Raw genomic sequence first — 19,493 nt, 5'->3', positions numbered from 1 at the left:
ATTAAAAAAAAAAAAAAGAAATGGTAAAGTATAAGCAATTTTATTCTAATAATCCTTGAGGCGTTTGTGACAATGTATTTAGAGATATGTGGTCATTAAAACCAAAAAGAAAAGACAATGAATTTAAATTCAACTTATATGATGTAAGGTGATGACCCAACATCTCCTTTTTTGTTCCATGGGTTTATACTGGGCCCCTGAACACCATGCAAGTCTTCTAATTCTTTGGGTGTTTCCCTAGTCCTACTTTTCTTCCTTCCCCAACTTTGCTTTGTTTTACTGTCTTTTCTAAACTATGTTAACACCTAGATGACAATACAAATGTGTTAATGCATAACCCCATCCAAAGGAATACAATTCATACTAACCAGGAGCTGCTAGAAACAATGCCCAAACCCATTTAATAAACTATAATGAGGAGAAACTCAGACACCAGAGTGAGCCTAATTTTGGTAAAGTTCAATCTACACAATGGTGGCTCTCAAACGTAACTGCATCTGGAGAGTTTTAGAAATTTCAGGGTCCATGCCATGTCCCAAACCAAATAAATGAGATTCTCTGAGGGTGGGACCCAGCGTCAGCATTTCTTAAAAGTGGAGGTGATTTCAATGTGCTGCCAAGTTTGAGAATAACCCCAGGTTGAGAAATATCGGTATAAAACAGAACCTGCATCTGTAAATTAAGGTCATTCATTCCTCCCTGTCCTAAGTAAAAGAACACATCTGCGTTCCACCTCTGTGATGAAGAACTACCTACTAATCAGAGATATCCTAGATCATCTTTTTCTTCCCTGGGCTACATAATCTTAGCTCTTATGTCTTAAGTTTTCCTTGTTCAGGCTCCTATACCAGTTTTCAATTCACTGTCATGTTCTAACATAAAAATCCATTTTTTATGAAAGCACAGATATAAATTTCTGACTAAATTGGAGCGAGTTGTAATTCATATATATGTATTTACAAAATACATTTTAATATGTGGCCACATTTAATTGGCCTGGAAGCATTTAAAACTTTTTCTTGGTATTCCATGTTATAAATCAAAAAGTGCCAAACAACTCATTTGAGCTCACAAAGGAGCTAACCTAGGACTGAAACAGAATTTATCCACCTCAGAGATCAGTAACAGCAAATCAGGGAAGAAAATAGGATTTCCCACCAACAACTCACAACTCTCTGGGAGAACAAGGAAGTGCATGTCTATGATGCCCAGCAGCAACTTCCAAAATTAAAAAATTTACAACACTTTGAAAAGGGATTGTGCTTTAACATTTACACTTGTAAATCAAAGTCTTGGATTCAGAACCAAAGATTAAAGTCAGTACAAATGATATTCTAAATGTGCAGAAGGAGGCTCCAAATCCTCTTAGTTCTTTCTGACTAAAAGAAAAGTAGAGACTAAAAAGTAAAGAGTAAAAGTCTACAGGTCTTGACAGGGATATAACAAAAGGCATGGCACAGAATGGGTTGAAACATGCATTTCTAAAATATGTAGGGTAGTAAACCAGGTGTCACCTTTTTCATTTGTTAGGCTAATTAGTTTCATTTATTAGGCTAATTAATATCTTATGACATATTTGGGTTATTATTAATATGGTAACTAAGCAGTATTTGGGGGGAGTCTGTTTCAAGAACAAGTATTTTACAATCTTAATCACTGAAAGTTTAAACAATACACCAATTCTATTTTTCTAGCACTAAATTAATGTTTTAAACTAAACCTACTTTGAAACAGACACCACATTTCGAAAAACTTTATTAAGCACAAAGACATTCTGGTCTTAAACACTGGCATGATATTTCCAGTTTGCAATACCAGGTGTAAATACACAAGTTTGTAACTAAAGCCCATTCTCTCATTTCATAAGCACAAAAGGAAGTGCATCTGAGAACCTAGGGTTCAGGAGATGGAAAGACTGCTTATAATTTCACTATTCAAATATATTTAGTTTTCATTTGTGATGACAGCAAATTTCTCCTACTGAAAACTCCTACTAGAAAAATATTCCTAACAATGAGCACTTCATTCACTAATTCACTCATTCATTCATTCAGCAAGCATTTATTGAGTACCTACTAATTTCCAGGTTGGGATTATGTGTGAATGGACGGGATCACTGACCTCGCCTAGTCTCTAGAAGGGAATCTGACTCAGTATGTTTAGGCCACGGATGGCGAGCTACTGAAATGCCCTTTCACTTTCTTGGTGTTTTTTTTTTTTTTTTTAAAAGAATGAGAAGGAGGAAATTGCTTCTGTTGTCCGTGCTCAGTAGATAGACAGATGGTTGTTTTAAGAACCAGCTTTAAGCCTACCTGGGTGGCTCAGTCAGTTAAGTGTCTGGCTCTTGACTTAGGCTCAGGTCATGATCTCTAAGTTTGTGAGTTCAAGCCCCACAGTGGGCTGTGCGCTGCTGGCACAGAGCCTCCTTGGGATTCTTTTGCTCTCCTTCTCACTCTGCCCATCCCCCACTCATGTGCTGTTTCTCTCTCTCTCAAAATAAATAAATACACTTTAAAAAATTTAAAAAAAAAGAACCAGCTTTAGACACAATAGTTTGTAATAGCATTTATGGGAAAATTGTCAACATAACTAACCTGTACATGTGTTTTCTTCTTAAAATTTGATGTGGAATTTCCGATGAAGGTTTTTTGGTTTTTTGTTTGTTTGTTTGTTTGTTTGTTTGTTTAGTGTTATGTACTTAATAAAGGGTAGTGCCACATTTTTGCAGTTTATATTCTAGCCTTCTGCTCTGTGGAGTAAAATGTGGGTTTGCTTGTGATGCAACTCTTGTGTTTGTTGCCAATGACAACCGCTGTTTTCTTGATTAGGTTTCATGTGGTTGGTCAGGTTATGTCATGAGAATTACATTAAGGAGAAGCACTACAGGTTTGTCGAGTGCCAGCTCTGAGCAGTAAGAATGGTGGGAGCATGGCATTGGGAGTTGGCAGTGTTTCTTTTGGCCAGAGATTAGAAATGAAGACTCCTGGCACTCTACATATGCCCTTCCTCATCAATTGGCTCCCCTCTCCACTCCCCTGGCATCTGTTTTCTAGCCTCCGGAAAAATACACATGTGGAAAGCACCATCAACCAATTCTCGTTTGCAGTTCTTCACATTTTTGTGGTTTCAAGAAACCTTGAACTGCAATCTCCTTCTGTCAGGATATGTATCTGAGAACAACCTAAATCAACTGTAATTTTCAACAGATTCTGAACTGGGATTTGGAAAGGTAAGGTAGTTATTGAATTGAATTATAATAAATTCAGGCCTCGGTCCAACTGCTTCCAGCTCTTCTCCCTCTGCGGGTTAACAAGTGTTTCCAAAGCCGTAGGGCATTAAGAATCCTGAAGCAGCTAATTAACAGTGCTGAGCCACATCATGTGTAGCTTTTGGGTTTCAGGCAGCTGTAAAACCTCAGCTTCCTCAGGCTATCCGAATGTTGAGAGGGAGCTCTTAGAATTGTATTTTGACATTCTGCCCCCTGCCTGTGGCTGAAAATAACCTTTCAATAGGCACTTTAGGCCAGGATAGTACTCTGGGCATAAAAAAGCCTCATTGCCATGACTATGAAAAAGTAAACGAACATTTCCTCATGTCCAGACTGTGACTCACAACTGGCTTGTTAATGGACAAAGGAGGCCTGAGGCATTCTCTTGACACATCATCCAACCAAATAAAATATGGCAATGGTGAGACGTTGAGTTTCATAGCTTTGGATCAGTTATCTTCTAAAAGACAGATAACGCCTAGATGAAGGAGTTTTCCTGATAGCCATTTTGAACGTTTTCTATTTTATACCTATTAAAAGATTTCATCAAGGGAAATAGAGGACCAACCTACTACACCCACAGGTAAAAAAAACAAAATCAGTAATGAAAGGAGTACCATTTTCCCAAAAACCTTGGACATGATGAGATGAAGCTGTTTTACCTTGTATATATGTGGCTATAAGTTGTGTGCTTTATTAATAAAAGAGCCTGTCACACTGACAAAGAAAAGCCTTATCTCTTGCCTCCAACCTATAGTCCATCCTCCATAGTGTTATCAAAAATGTCTTTCTGAGACATCTCATTCTCCTACTTGAATAACCTTGATTTCTTTTTTCTGTTTCATGGTAAATAATACGCACATTTCTTATGGTCCTTAAAGGCTTTCCCTACCAGACTCACATCTTTTCAGCTTCATCTCAGGGTACCAGGAAGGGTACTGTGGACTCAAAATGCTGTAGCCATAAAAATTTACCAAACATGCCATGTTCTTTCAGGTCTGGTACCCCACCCACATAATTGCTGGCTGAATTCTTTGTTCCTTTAACAGTATGACTTAAATGTCACTTCTCTGAAATCCTTCCTTCTCCTACCAGAAAGTAGGAATCACATCCCTCATCACCTCCATTTACTCCTTTATAACCTACATTACAAGGACAGGGTCTGGGGCATACCTTTTTTTTTTTTTTTTTGGTTAGTAGGCTGTATAGCCAACATAAGGCTTGAACTCATAATCCTGAGATCAAGAGGTGCATGCTGTACTGAGCCAGCCAGGCGTGGGGCTTACCAATTTATACTCCATATTTATATTGTCCCTAGGATATATATGGAAGGTGCTAAGTGGCTTGTTGAAGAGAGAGATAGGTAGGTAGAAACATGACTGAAATTAAGTCACAGAACTAGACCATACCTAAACGTTCTTTTAATTCCATAACTTACTTTATACAATTTATTTTTAATGAGGAGGGTTTGAAGTGATTCCTAGGAAATATATCAGTTAGCAACTGACATTAATATTGAGTGACAACTGAAATTATAAGTGAAATTACAACATGAGATTCACTCTGGCATATAGTGTCTCTCTTTCATCAAGAGACTTTACTACAAAGGATGGAAGCTCCATAGCCTGAAATATAAAAGCTGGGACTATAAGCAGCTAAAATTCAGTGTGATGGTTCAACAGTTAGAGGCACATCTTAAAAATGCATATCTGGGGCACCTGGGTGGCTCATTTGGTTAAGTGTCTGCCCCTTGATTTCAGCTCAGGTTATGATCTCACACTTGTGAGATCGAGCCCAGAGTTGGGCTCCACACTGAGCATGGAGCCTGCTTAGGATTCTCTCTGTCCCTCTGCACCTCTCCCCTGGTCACTCACTTTCTCTGTCTCTCTCTCTCTGAAATAAATAAATATTTTAAAAATGCATATCTAGGGGCACCTGGATGTCTCAGTCGGTTGAGCTTCCAACTTCGGCTCAGGTCATGATCTCACGGTCTGTGAGTTTGAGCCCCGTGTCGGGCTCTCTGCTGACAGCTCAGAGCCTGGAGCCTGCTTTGGATTCTGCGTCTCCCTCTATCTCTGGCCCTCCCCCATTCATGCTCTGTCTCTCTCTGTCTCAAAAGTAAATAAACATTAAAAAAAATTTAAAAATTCATATCTAAAGCCAAAAGCTATGAATGATGCTAATATATACTGAATGCCATAATTCAGATATTTAATTATCTATACTGTTAAAAATAGGCTGAAGTAAGAGTATAATAGGAGTAAGGTAAATCATAACACTTGTTTAAAATAACAAAGTATGTGTAAAACCCAATGTCCTCAGCAACAGAAAAATGGGCAAATAAGTTCTAGCATGGTACATCCATAAAATGGTTATTATGGAGGAAAGTTCTATCTTTGAAGAACATTTAATGATTTGCTAAAAATGTTCATGGTATAATGTTCCTTTCAAGAGGGAGGAAAGACAGGGTTTGAAAAAATCTAATCAGAGACTATTTGCAGCACGGTTAGTGGCTTCTTCACAGATCTTGGTACAGTGGCAGGACTTGGGCACCAGAAGCTCAGCCCAGTAATAAAGGCTTAACTCTGAGATGGGAAAGCCACTCGGAAGGGAACACAGTGATTACTTGAATTTACTGCCAGAGATGAATCTTTGGGTTGTGGAGAGAGCAGAGAGCTGTAAGTAAAGAGATATTGGAAAAAAAAAAAAAGGGGGGGGGGTGCCTGACCAGTTCAGTGGGTGGAGCATGCAACTCTTGATCTTGGGGTTGTGAGTTCAAGCCCCCCGTTGGGTGGAGATATTACTTAAAAATAAAATATTAAAAAGAGAGAGAGAGAGAGACATGTTGAATATAACTTTGTACAATATTAGGAACAAAGGGAGAAAGTTAAATGTCAGTGGAGAAGATGCAAAGTAGAAGCATGGTCCCTGGGTAGGAACAAGACCTGATGAACCTTGGGGAGTACAGGGGGCTGCTGGGCCTTTTGGAGGAGCAGTGGTTCCAATAAAGGGGGCTTGTTCTTTTGAAACACCTTTGGGAACTCCCAGAAATAATTAGTTGGATTGCATAGAAAAACTACCTCAGCAAATGTGGGCTAAAGCTAATGAAATTTACATTATTAAAATTAACATAATCTCATTTGTTGTCACAGGCTGGTAAGGTCTGGCAATTTTTAGGGTAAAGATTCTTCTTAAAAATTGGAGGTGGCCAGCTGGCTCCCTCAGTAGAGCATGCACCTCTTGATCTCAGGGCTGTAAGCGGGAGCTCCTATTGGGTATAGCCATTACTTAAAAATAAACTCTTAAAAAACAATCATTATATAGGTATAGGAGAAGATTCATAATGCTCATTTATCAAGTTTGTTGTAAGTAGTGATGTAGGTTTTGTAAAAATAAAATAAAGAAGAAAAAGCAACAAAACAAAATCCAAAATAAACCAGTGTAATTTTAGACCTCTCTGACCTTAAGGGTAAAAATACTGTCCCAAAGGAGACAATCAGTTCACTGTTCCCTGAGTTTGTTGAGGGGTTGCCTGAAGCAGCAAGCCACACTGTTAATAGAAACAGGGATGTTGATGACTCTAGAAATATTTCATGAGGGAAAGGGCTCCAAAATGGGAAAGCCAAACCTAAAGAACATACTGAGTGTGGATATACCAGTTGTTCCAAATAGTGAAGGTCATTTCAAGGAAGAAAAATTGGTAGAAATCTCTTACTCAGAATTAAGAGCTAAAGGTGGGCAGTGCAAAGAAGCAGACAAACAACTCCTTATAAAGACTGGTTTCTAAATGACTGGAGCCGTCTCATGACACATCAGGCTTCCTTGAAAGGCAGTATGTGTTAGGTCATTTTATGTTCCCAGGAAAAAGCTATCAGATGCCTGATCACGGCAGTCTCTGTGTCGGATAAGTGATTAGACTTAATGATGTCTGTGCTCCTTCCAGTGCTAAGAGTCAAGATTCTCTGGGTTTTGTCTCCTGAAAAAACTATTACTTGGAATTATTGCAATTTTCTTTGGCTCATTTTTTTTTAATGTTTTGTATTTTATTTTTGAGAGACAGAGAGTGAGTGGGACAGAGGCAGACAAAGAGAGGGAGACCCAGAATCCGAAGCAGGCTCCAGGCTCCAAGCTGTCGGCACAGAGCCTGGCATGGGTCTCGAACCCACAAACCGTGAGATCATGAACTGAGCTGAAGTTGAACATTTAACCAATTGAACCACCCAGGCATCCCTTCTTTGGCTCATTTGAAGTCACACTACGTGTTTAATTGTATTTAAAATACAGTGGTATTTTAAACTTTATACAGGTATAAGTGTATTCCTCATGGGAGTACAAAATATGCCCCAAATGGATATAAGCGATATTTTAAAATTGAAATCCTTTGGTTTCGTGAGTGTTTTGGACCCTGTGGCCTGGTCATTCAGTATTCTGCAAAACAGGAGTTTGGGGTCAGCATCTTGTAGGAGCAGAATCAGATCTAGGTAAAATGTTACCCAGAACCAAAGTTACATTGTTCTGAGCTCAGAGGACAGAGCTGCAGCCCTGAAAACAGCTGTGCATCTTGTGAGCTAATGGGATTATTCCATTTAGCGTGATCAATGGAAATTAAAAGGCACAGGCAGGAAGAGTTCTTTATGTATTTTCTTTTTCACTCAGTGGGAATACCACTGGAGGGGGTCTGGGAGGGAGGAACTGAGTCATCATTTCTGTCTACTTTATGCCAGACCTGGATGTGGACACACAGGGTATCATGCACCCTCATGAGAGGCATGCAGGCATGGGCTCTCCGTGCTGTAGACAAGGACACAGGGGTTTACAGGTGGTGGCAGTTTAGCCAAATGTAGAGCCTGTATTAAAATACAGCTGCGCTGAATCAAAGCTTATAATCTTTCAAATGACTAAAGACAAAATAATGATAATAATGCTAATGAATATTTTAAAAGTGTATATTTCAAGTACTGTAGAAAGAAGCCACTTCACTGAATTTTGGAATGGTTAAAGTGGCCCCAAATTAAGATTAAAATAGAAAGAGTCAAGACCAAATGCATGACTTTACCCATTTCAAAACATTCTGGACTGTGTGAGAAAATAAAGCCATAAAAAAACAGCCCTCCAAGATTGAAAATAAGAGCAGATAAGCAATTTCCCACTAAAGAAAGAGGGCTACAAAATCATTGTAGAGTGTATGGAAATTTCAAAGGGTAGTGACAATGTCCTCTGATGCCCAAAGTGAATAACAGGATGTGTGAGTAAAGCTGCTGACCTATGACCAACTATCTCACCTCAGAACCCAGGAGCCGCTGACGTTACTTTTCATTTTCTTTCTCTTTCCTCTTCCTCTCTTTGTCCTGGTTTTTCATTCCACCCTCTCCCTCGATTCTGTTTCCTCCTCTTCCATACTCTGTCCTCTTATCATCCTCCTTTGTCTTTCCTTTTATTACCCTACTATGAATGGCAAATAATTGAAAACTTGTTGTATGTCATGAAAAACTTCTGTTCACTACTACTCTTCATGTTCAACCCATGTAGGTGCAATCTGTTTCTTTCTCTGATACTAGTTTTACTTTCCACCCTAACCCTCACCCCTGCCACAATGCATGCATGTTATGGGGACAAGGGGGCAAAAGTATGATGTCAATACTCTTTGTGAGAAAGAATATGTTCCTCACCCCTGTCTAAGGAACAGTTCTTGGTATGCAGGCTGAGTCACTACAGTATGTCCAGCATCACAGAATAATCTACTATGGCATTTTATAGGAACAATGTCAATAGAAGAATGGCATCTGAGAAAATTCATATCTATTGTTTAAAACTTTTCTGTCAAAGGAGCTTAATACTTTTAATGCACATGCAGTCTAAATATGTTATCCTTGGGTGGAGAAAACATCAGTTGTTAAAAGCCTCAAAAGCTACTTGATCTTAGCCAAAGGCTAACAGCTATGAATACAACCGTGGAGTTCAGAGCGCTCCGAGCCACACAAAGCCACTTTAGAAAACCTGCAATGTGAATTCTGTTTCTTCTCAGCTGATGACACTGAATGCTTCCTTTAACCTCATGATTCGGTGTTTTAGAATAATGCCATTGTGTGATCCTCAGAGAAATAGTGTAAATGGTGGAGAGGCCAAGCACAAGGTATCCCACCCCCAAATATGTAGAGAATTGGTCCTCAGATCCCGAGTATTATTTTACATTATTAATACTGTCTATAGTATTCATTTATTTACTCCGTTAGCAGTATCTATGATTGTTTTCTCAAGTTTCTCAAAGGACTGTGGCCTGTGAGAAATAAAAATTTTAAATGCTGAAATGTATTTAAATATAAATTTAATTACTGAAATGTAAGCAATCAAAAACAAGTTCCTGCCCCTAAGATTTCAGCTCTGGGAGGGAGGCAACAGTCCTGGGCTTAGCATCACAGGACTTGGATTCAAGTGTTACTTCTGCCATTAGCTCTCTGAGTGACCTCGGGCAACTCCCTTAAGCCTTCTAGCTCTCTCTTTCCCTTTCTACAAAAACAGGGATTCTATCTGTAAGTCAGAGAATGTGTAAGAAAGTGCAAGGAATACCATGACCACTCAAAAATGAAGCACTGTAACCAAAGCATTTATAGTCCAGTATCAGACATGATGTGGACTTCCAGGACACGACGAATACTAACACAGGAGGCACCTCAAAGAAGCAAAAGACGACCTTCCAAAGGCATAAGAGAAATCAGAGCTGTGGGCTCAGAAGAGAGGGAAATCTGTGGTGGTGAGGTCATGAAAAGCTTCCCTGGGGAGAAAAGATGATAGAGAAAGGGAACTTAATTAAGGAGGACTTAATTAAAGAGGTGCAATATGCTAGAAGGCATTATTCCCATTGTACTAATGTGGAAACCGAGGCTAAGAAGTGTTCTATAACAAGCCTGAGGCCACACTAGAAGCAATAAGTGGCAACACCTACATCTAAAATAAGTTTATTCATTTACTTTTTAATTACGAAGTCCAGGCACTTGAAATACTAGCAAAATCTTTGAAGTTTGTGTGTGTGTGTGTGTGTGTGTGTGTGTGTGTGTGTGTGTGTGTGTTTGGCAGGAGTGGCATGGAATGAAGGAGGATAGCAAGAACAGATAGGGAGAAAAAATGAACAGGGAATGCTCAATACAGATGACATATTTGAGGGCCTGAATCCTAAGTCCACCTGGCATAGAGATTTGCATAGTGAAGGATGAAGAAACATTGAAGGAAAGGAGTGTTGGGACCTACTAAATATGTGAAGAAGTTTGATCATTTTCCACTATGAAATAAAGCCTCTCTGAAAGTCTTTAGCCAGGAGAGGCACCTAATCCAGGTGGCTTGGGAAGATTTGGTTCGGTACCATGTAAAATAATTGCATGGGGGAGAAAACACAGAAAAGGAAATCTACTGACAGGTGGGGGAGGGGTGGCTCTGAATCAGGGTAGAAGAGACTAAAGGAAAGGAACTGATATGAAATAATTGAGAAAACAGAGTGATTGAGGAGAATTGGGAGTTGAAAGTGGTGGCTTTGTCCAAAATTGATGATAGGCTTCAAGCTTAGGTGGCAAAAGAACAAGGACCATGTTAACAGGAATGGAAAAGCCAGTGGAGGCATTGATTTTGCAGGACTGAGAAGTCCACTAACAAACATGGAGTTAAGGTAACAGACAGTCAAATGAAATCTCCAAAAGGGTAGCTGGGGTAGGACAGGGGCCTGATCATAGCCTTGGCAACCTCCATAGGAATTGGAGGGAATGGTGTGTGTATAATGTCCATGGAAGGGAGAAACTCAGAGGCAATGATGTGAGAAGCACTCCTTGGGAAATACCCAGTGTCCAGCTGTGACAACTGAAAATTCCCATGTATCATGAAGACAAAATAACAACCCTAGAATTCTGGTGTTTTTCCCTTAAGTGAAACTTAAAAATGGTGACCAAGCAGCTAGAAGGATGGAATTGGTTTTATGATTTGTTTATTTCATGCTCGATAATAAATGTCTAATTAATAATGTCCTCATACAAATCAGAATTTAATCTGAGACTTGCTTTCTAACTGGGTAGTGAGATTATAAAGAAGTAGTTAACTTTTACCATTTCAATTTTCAAAGGCAGTTACAAATGTCCAACAACAGCAAAAAAAACAAAAACAAAAACAAAAACCCAAATATGTTCATAATCCATACTGGTTTAGGTTGGTTGCCAAAAGAGTTGAGCCTGAGAATCTAGCCTTCTAAAGAAAGAAGATTCATTCATAATGGCTTATTACCTAAAAGAAAAGAATGCTGTTTTGTTTTAAGTTGATGTAGTTATCTCTACACCCAATGTGGGGCTCGAACTCAGGAGCCTAAGATCAAGAGCCACAGGCTCTTCCAACTGAGCAAACCAGGCACCCCAGGAATGGTCTTTATCAATGTATTTCCAAGTTATTTTAATGGCCAAGGAAAAGTTTTAGTCAAATGATTAACCACTTGACCTGTTCACGTCATGAGTACTGGGATCCATACCTTCTGAAAAACATCTGCCTGTTCAGTGATTAATCTGGACAAAGGGCTTTTTTACATTGTTTTTCCCCTTAGGGGCTCACTCATGTGGTGACAGAGAGCAATTATATCTTTAAAATGTGACTATTTAGCTATACATGGTGATAATAGGATTTAAATATTTCAGTGGACTGTTCTAAAAATATAACAATCTAAACAGCTCATACTTTATGCAGGAGGTTACCACGTGGTCCCTGCCAGTGTGGGGCTTTGCCTACATGCCTACATGCACAGCCACACGGACGTGCACACACAGATACATAGGCATACACACAAACATACAGCTGTGTGTGCGTGCGCGCACACACACACACACACACACACACACACACACACACTTTTAGCTATCTTTGAGGTAATTAAACCCTCCATCTGGCCTCATCTTCATTTTCAGAACAACTGAAGAACAATCATATCTGAGGGAGAAAGGGAATGAGTCACACTGAGATAAAAATTCTTAAGTAGAAAAGGTGCATAAATGCCTCTTCAAGATGTTCATAAAGAAGGGACAAAAGAAAAACCATTTCACTGAAATATCATCTGTGATGCTGGCACAGCAAAGCAAAGTCCTCTGGACTTCCCAGGGACTGTGGAGAACATGTCTTCCTCCCTCTTATCTCCTGGCTTGCAGAGCCCCGTTTTTTGAGTCTTTCCCTCGGGGCTTATGTTCCACTGACCTAGAAATGTTCACTGTAATTATACCAATTTCCCCCTCCTGCACTGGTCACTGCTCTTCTCTATTTTTTTTATATTGCCTTTAAAACAGCATTCTTTACAGTAAAAGCCTCAAGTAAAATATATAGTAAAACCAACAAAACATAGTTAACTAAGTTATGTAAAACAACTCTTAGTAACGACATCTTAAAAGTTACTGAATTACTAATCTATTGTGCAAAATGAGAAGTTGAAGATGTCAACTCTACTCCTATGTCACTTTTCTTAGCCTGGAAAACCAACAATGAATGAAAGAACTGGATGGATAGGGGTGAAACATCATCAGAGAGGCCGGTCCAGGCAGGGGCAACACAGCACCTCGAGAGCCTGGAGCAGAATCACGGGAGGTGGTTCCTGGAGGGACACACTGGGCCCTCTCCCACTCCCACTGTCTACTCAGCAGAGATCCTGTGTGCCTGAGTCTCCATCTCCTCAGTTGCCACATTAGGTCTCACATCCTGGGGGGCTGTGGGGATGAGGGGAGACAATGTGAGACTCTGCCGAATGCTGTGCTCCAAGAATGTTTGCTGTAGGAATTAGCTAGAGAAGTCACAGAGGCTAAAGTCAAAAGTCAACCTGTTTTTATCAATGTGAATTAAGTGCTCACAATTCAAAAGGTGGTGCCTTCAAAATCTAACAGAGCTTTTGCTTTGTCTGAAATGGGTCATAGAATAACCTCTGTATGTGAAGATAAAAAAAGGTAGTTGATTGATTTCCATGGGCAGGGAGGAACACGAAAAATTAGGGGATCTCCGAGGGAAAAGTGAAGATATGGGGCACATCCTCTCATCTACAGCCCCAAAGCTGGGTCTTACTAAAAGAAGCCAGACTGGACCAGATCAATCATTAGACATTTATCTCTGTGGCAAATAGGTAAAAGTAGAAAGATGAAATCACCTTTTTAAAGACTTTAATAAAACGGCTGTAGCAAGAAAATCTTTTAAATATATTGCATCTGGGGCGCCTGGGTGGCTCAGTCAGTTAAGCATCCGACTTCAGCTCAGGTCATGATCTCGCGGTCTGTGGGTTCGAGCCCCGTGTCGGGCCCTATGCTGACAGCTTAGAGCCTGGAGCCTGTTTCAGATTCTGTACCTCCCTCTTTCTCTGACCCTCCCTTGTTCATGCTCTCTCTCTCTGTCTCAAAAATAAATAAATGTTAAAAAAATTAATATATATATTTATATATATTAATTTTTATTAATATATAAATATATATTAATTTTTATTAATATATATTATAATATAATATATATATATTGCGTCTGACCTGTTAAAATAGAATCCAAGTATGACATAAAATATTATAGCAGCAATCAGTCAATCTAATTGGAAACTTTCCTCAGGCCACAACACTGGATACCATGCCTCTATTTCCATATATTTCTCTGGTTCAGAAGCCACGCTATGAATTGGATTGTGTCCCCTCAAAAACATATGTTGAAGTCCTAACCCTGAGTACCTCAGAATGTAATATTTAGAAATACCATCTTTACAGATAATCAAGTTGAAAGAATGTCCTTAAGGTTGCCCCTAATCCAATACAATTGGTGTCCTTATAAGAAGAGATTAGGAGGGGCGCCTGGGTGGCGCAGTCGGTTAAGCGTCTGACTTCAGCCAGGTCACGATCTCGCGGTCCGTGAGTTCGAGCCCCGCGTCAGGCTCTGGGCTGATGGCTCAGAGCCTGGAACCTGCTTCCGATTCTGTGTCTCCCTCTCTCTCTGCCCCTCCCCCGCTCGTGCTCTGTCTCTCTCTGTCCCAAAAATAAATAAACGTTGAAAAAAAAAAATTAAAAAAAAAAAAAAAAAAAAAAAAGAAGAGATTAGGATGGAATGAGAAGAAAAGAGGCCTGAAACAAATCCTTCCCCAGTACCTTCAGAGGAAGCATGCCCTCACTGACACCTTGATTTCAGACTTCTGGTCTCCAGAACTGTGAGACAATAAAAGTCTTTTGTTCCAAACCACCCATTTTATGATACTTTGTTACGGCAGCCCTAGGAAACTGATACAGCTGGCAATCAGAATTTTACTCAAATAACAGGGTAGGAAGCAGGGTTTGGTTTCTCTGGAGGAAGTTTTAGATCATGGAAGTCACTTAATCTCCTAAATTTGAAAGATAAATCCACTTCAAATATTGCCTGTATGCAAAGGTCCGTAGAAATCCAATTACACAAATTTACAGTCCAGGCAAGGGAAAGAAATCAAATTACTATTCATGGAAATTTAAGCAGAGTTTATGACTGGAAAAATAAATAGTGCTATACCAACTGTGAAGCACTGTGATTAACAACTCAGTCACCAGTTTGAGTCTCAGCTCTGTCATTTGTCGAGGGCATGACCTTTAGTAAGTCGCTGACACTCACTGATCCTCAGCTCCCTCCAAGGCTACAGTTGTGCAGACTCTCAGATGTGATGTATTTGAGGTGTTCAGCATGTGGTTTGCCACACGGTGACTACTGACTAAATTTTAGCTATTGTGATGACTATAAAGGGCAAATAATACCTTTTTTTTTTTAATTAAAAGGCAAACACACCCAAAAGTTCAAAAATCAAAAGTTTATTTGTTTGCTTTTCATCTTTTTAGAGGACACTTAGTGTTTTCCTTTTTTTGTAACTGATTCCATTTCTCTTTTCTAGAGTATCACAGTCCTTTGAAGGCAATGAAATGCACAGATTACAAATGTGAATATCAGATGAAAGATTGTGATATCCCGCTGAGCTATCTAGTTAACCAGAGAAGTAAAAAGCATTTTTTTTTTTTTTTTGGTACAAAAAGTTACTCTTCTCATGAACTTGGAAATATTTCAAAAGAAGTTTGCTGAGCTCTTAATTGGACCATACTATCACAACGCCAAGCCACTTTTGGACAAACTACGCCCACCTTCTCAACTGTTGTTGTTCAGAATTGGAAGAAAGGATGGAAATTCAAATTCCCTGTCACACATATCAATGTGGGGAGGAATTAAAACATGAAAAGGAAATAAAATTTACAGACTAGGATAGTAGAAGTGGGTAGGAAAGAGGGGAGTCGAAGAGAAAGAGACATTAAATAGGCCAGGACTAAGTGACTAGGCCATCCCTGCCTCCACCTCCTCACTCCAGTCTACACAACCATCATTCAGACTCCATCAATGGTGGCCAACTGGCTCCCAACATCTGTAGCTGTCCCTGCCATCCATTCCCCATACCACAGACAGAATGATCTTTTCCAAGTAAAAAAAAACAAAAAACATTTTCCCTGATTTTTCCTGTGAAGGACTAAATGATTCTGTTCTTCCAAAATTCATATACTGAAACCCTAACACCCAATGTGATGGCATTTGGAGATGGAGCTTTTGGGAAGTGATTAAGGTTGGGTGAGGTCATGAGATAAGGCCCTCATGATGGGATTAGTGCCCTTATAAGAAGGGATGCTAGAAAGCTTTCTCCTTCTCCCTCTGTTTTCCATTCCGTCCTCACCTTTTCTGTCTCTCCCTGTCCTCTACATGAGAAGGCAGCTGTCTGAAAGTCAGGAATTAAATCTTTACCAGAAACCAACCATGCCAGTACCCTGATATCAGACTTCTAGCCTCCAGACCTATGAGAAAACAACTGTCTATTGGTTAAGCTACCCAGTCTATGGCATTTTGTTACGGTAGCCCAAGCATACTAAGACATTTCCTGTTACAGTTTCTCACAGCACTGCATACCCTTCCTTCACAGGAATTACTACAGCTTAGAGGTAGACATGGACACTTGTGATTTTTCACTTATTCACTAGACTGTCGTCTTCAACAGAGAATAAACTGTATCTCTATTTGCAAGTAAATGTTCAATAACTATTTGTTGAATGAACGAAGGCTAAGACTGCCTATATGGAATTTCGATATCAAATATAAGTTGAATGGACAAGTCAATTTGGTCATTCTACCCCATAACCACACACCCACACCAACCATTTATAACCAAAAGTGTACTCTAAAGGTATACTCTATTGAAGGGGGCACTAATAAATAAAACGCCATTTTGTTCTGCTGAGCACCTGGGTAGATCTGGGAGTTAAAAGATGTTTGGAGCAGAAAGAGAGAGGTAAAGTGCTAAATCCCATTAAGTGAGAAAGATTTGCAGCTCCCATGAGAAATGTTTGGATGAGGAGGGATACAGAAGGTAAGGGAGAGAGGAAGACGGAGCCAAATGGTAGAAGACTAACACTTCAGTTGGAGAAATGACTAGGTGACTTTTTAAAAGTATTATTTATTTATTTTGAGAGAGAGACACACAGAGAGAAAGTGAGGAGGGGACAGAGAAAAAGAATCCCAAGCAGGCTCTGCATTGCCAGCACAGAGCCTGATGCACGGCTTGAACTCATGAACCAGGAGATCGTGACCTGAGCTGAAATCAAGAATCAGGTTCTCAATCAACTGGGCCACCGAGGTGCTCCTATGACTAGGTAACTTCTTAAGAATATGAGTGTCTAAATACCATTCCATTTCACATTACTTGTGAATGCAAATTGCTTTTATTTCTTCCAACTGTCAGTATAGTCTGACATGTACATAACTGTCCTGTGTGAATAAGTTTCCTTTCCTAGGGGAAAGGGAAAGCTGGTGGCTGGGAAAATGGAGGCAGAGGCTCAATTCTACCACTGGTCTCTGTGATGTGGAAAATGGAGGTCATGATGACTACTGTGAGCTAATTCCTAAACCAAAGTAATTCTGCTGAGGCAGAGCCTTGGGGCCTGATGTCATTGGGAGATGGGCTCTAAGTCTCTTGGAAATTCTTAAAAGCTTTGGAGAGAATACGGGACTTTTCACAATCTGTACCATGGGGCTTTGAGCCAATTTTTTTCTAGATCTTAGGAAACAGGGTGACCTCAGTTGACCCCTATGAGGAAAAATTTCCATATGCCACAAACAATAAAAATCACAACTAAAGTTTAATATGGTAGCAACAAGGAACCCAGCTTCATGGGGCCCTTGAGCAAGTTCATATTCACACACCCAAGTAACCACCACCGCCCCCATACTGGGCAGATGAACAGTTCAAGTGGTAACTTCGGGGTCTGATTCAGTCTCGGGGTTCTGTTAATTGCAGAGAATGACTGCAAAGAAGGACACGTTACATAAATGCTTATGTTCAACAATGAGAAGACTTTAAGGAAGTATGAACATGCAGTAAAATCGTACAGAAATAATTCCTGGAGGATGTGAGAAGCCCAAAGGCATTATTCACTGAATAGAAATGGGATGGCATCTCATTTTTTTGATTGGGTGTGTAAAGAATGAAAACCTGAAACACAAGTTTGGTTATAAAAGTGAGTTAGGAAAGAAAACTTACTGTGTTAGGAGAATCAACAGTCACTGAGGAAAAAAAAGAACAGGAAATGGTTGACATTCAGATTTCATGCTTAGGTGACTAATAACAAATATAGTAAACCCTTGGTTCATGTCATGCAAATAGCTAGTGTGAATGATGTTTTGTTTCTTCTACTTTTGCTAGGGAAATCAGGTGGCCTATATAAAACTTAGAGAAGACTTCTATTGGATTGTCCATAACGACTTGGTAAAAGTTTGGCAATGTGACATCAGTAGCAGAAAACAGTTTGGGACCAAGAATGGTTCAGGGGTACTCTGAAATGTGCTTCCAGATACAGATAAATTCCCAATTGTTCTCCAAGATGGCAGCACATGTCTCTAATCCTACTGTTGTCATGCTTCCCCAGAACACAATGTCCAGAGAAAAATCACTTTGTCTTGCACAAAGTTTAGACCAAATCCTCACCAAAGGCAGGGCTTATAAACGACATAATTAAAAAAAAATAATAATAATAATAACGTTTATTTTTGAGAGACTGAGAGAGACAGTGTGAGCAGGGGAGAGGCAGAGACAGAGGGAGACATAGAATCTGAAGCAGGCTCCAGGCTCTGAGCTGTCAGCACAGAGCCTGACATGGGACTCGAACCCAGGAACTGTGAAGTCATGACCTGAGTGGAAGTTTAACCGACTGAGCCACCCAGGCACCCCTAAACTGCATCATTTAAATAAAACCAGGATGAGGGGACAAATTTGTTCAACAAGTAGCATGTGGTAGCAAGGGTATGTATAGAAGGAAAAAAGGTTTAGTCATAAAAAAACAAAAAACAAACAAACAAAAAAAACTAAAGGAAGACTCTGGAATCACAAAAGTCCTTAGTCTGTTCCCACAAGGGGAAAACAGCCTCCCTGTATATGACATGTTTCCAGTCAGAACGGAAGTTCCGATCGTAGAGCGTATCTGACATTACTGACTGAAGACTACCCTCTAGTGGTCCTTTCCAAGAACTACAAGAACTGGCAAAGCACAGACCTTTAAAGAAATGTGATAAAGAAAATGCAATCAAAAAATAATGAAACAAATAACTGATCACTCTAAACAGTAAGTGCAGATATGGAATCAAGAATGATTGTTCTTAATTACTCCAATGACCTACATGAGGTTGCAGAGTCCCAAATGCAGATTTATAGTTTTGATGTTTACAATATAAATATAACTCCAGTATAGAGACCTTTCTAACAAAGACAAATTGACTGTAAAATATAAAAATACTTCATAAAAGTGACAAAAATACAGTAAATATTATAATTTCTGTGTTTCTTCACTAACCTCCACAGCTTTCTCAATTAGCTACTCCATAAGTAGCTGGTATAGCAGAGTCAATTCAGAGTCAGAATATCTGGGTGGTTCCCAAACTGCAGTCTGTGTTGCCCTAAGTTATTCATTTAACTGACAGGGAGTCATTTAATACTCCCTGGGGAAAACTATGTTATGTGTAAATCATCGTTGTTCTTCCAATCTCCCTGGGTTTGGGGGAAAATATACTAAAATGTATATGAAAATACTTTGTAAATCTAATGTGCTACATAAAAGCTTCTATTAGTCTTAAATCTTTAGATGAGGATGATGAGGTTGATAAACTGGTATCTGAAGGTGCTATTTAATTTTTTTTAAGTTTATTTACT

General features: G+C 39.5%; 1 protein-coding gene across 6 annotated transcripts in view; it reads right to left on the bottom strand.

The window, feature by feature from the left end:
• PDE4D (phosphodiesterase 4D) overlaps positions 1-19,493 on the bottom strand; it is a 1,391,688-nt gene that overhangs the window by 738,578 nt on the left and 633,617 nt on the right. The gene's annotated exons all lie outside the window — the stretch shown is intronic.

The sequence above is a fragment of the Puma concolor genome, chromosome A1 (genome assembly GCF_028749965.1).
Source record: "Puma concolor isolate L17-30 chromosome A1, mPumCon1.1.hap2, whole genome shotgun sequence".
Lineage (NCBI taxonomy): Eukaryota > Metazoa > Chordata > Mammalia > Carnivora > Felidae > Puma > Puma concolor.
The sequence above is the reverse complement of the archived record's forward strand: the minus strand, read 5'-3'. Positions and strand labels throughout refer to the sequence as shown.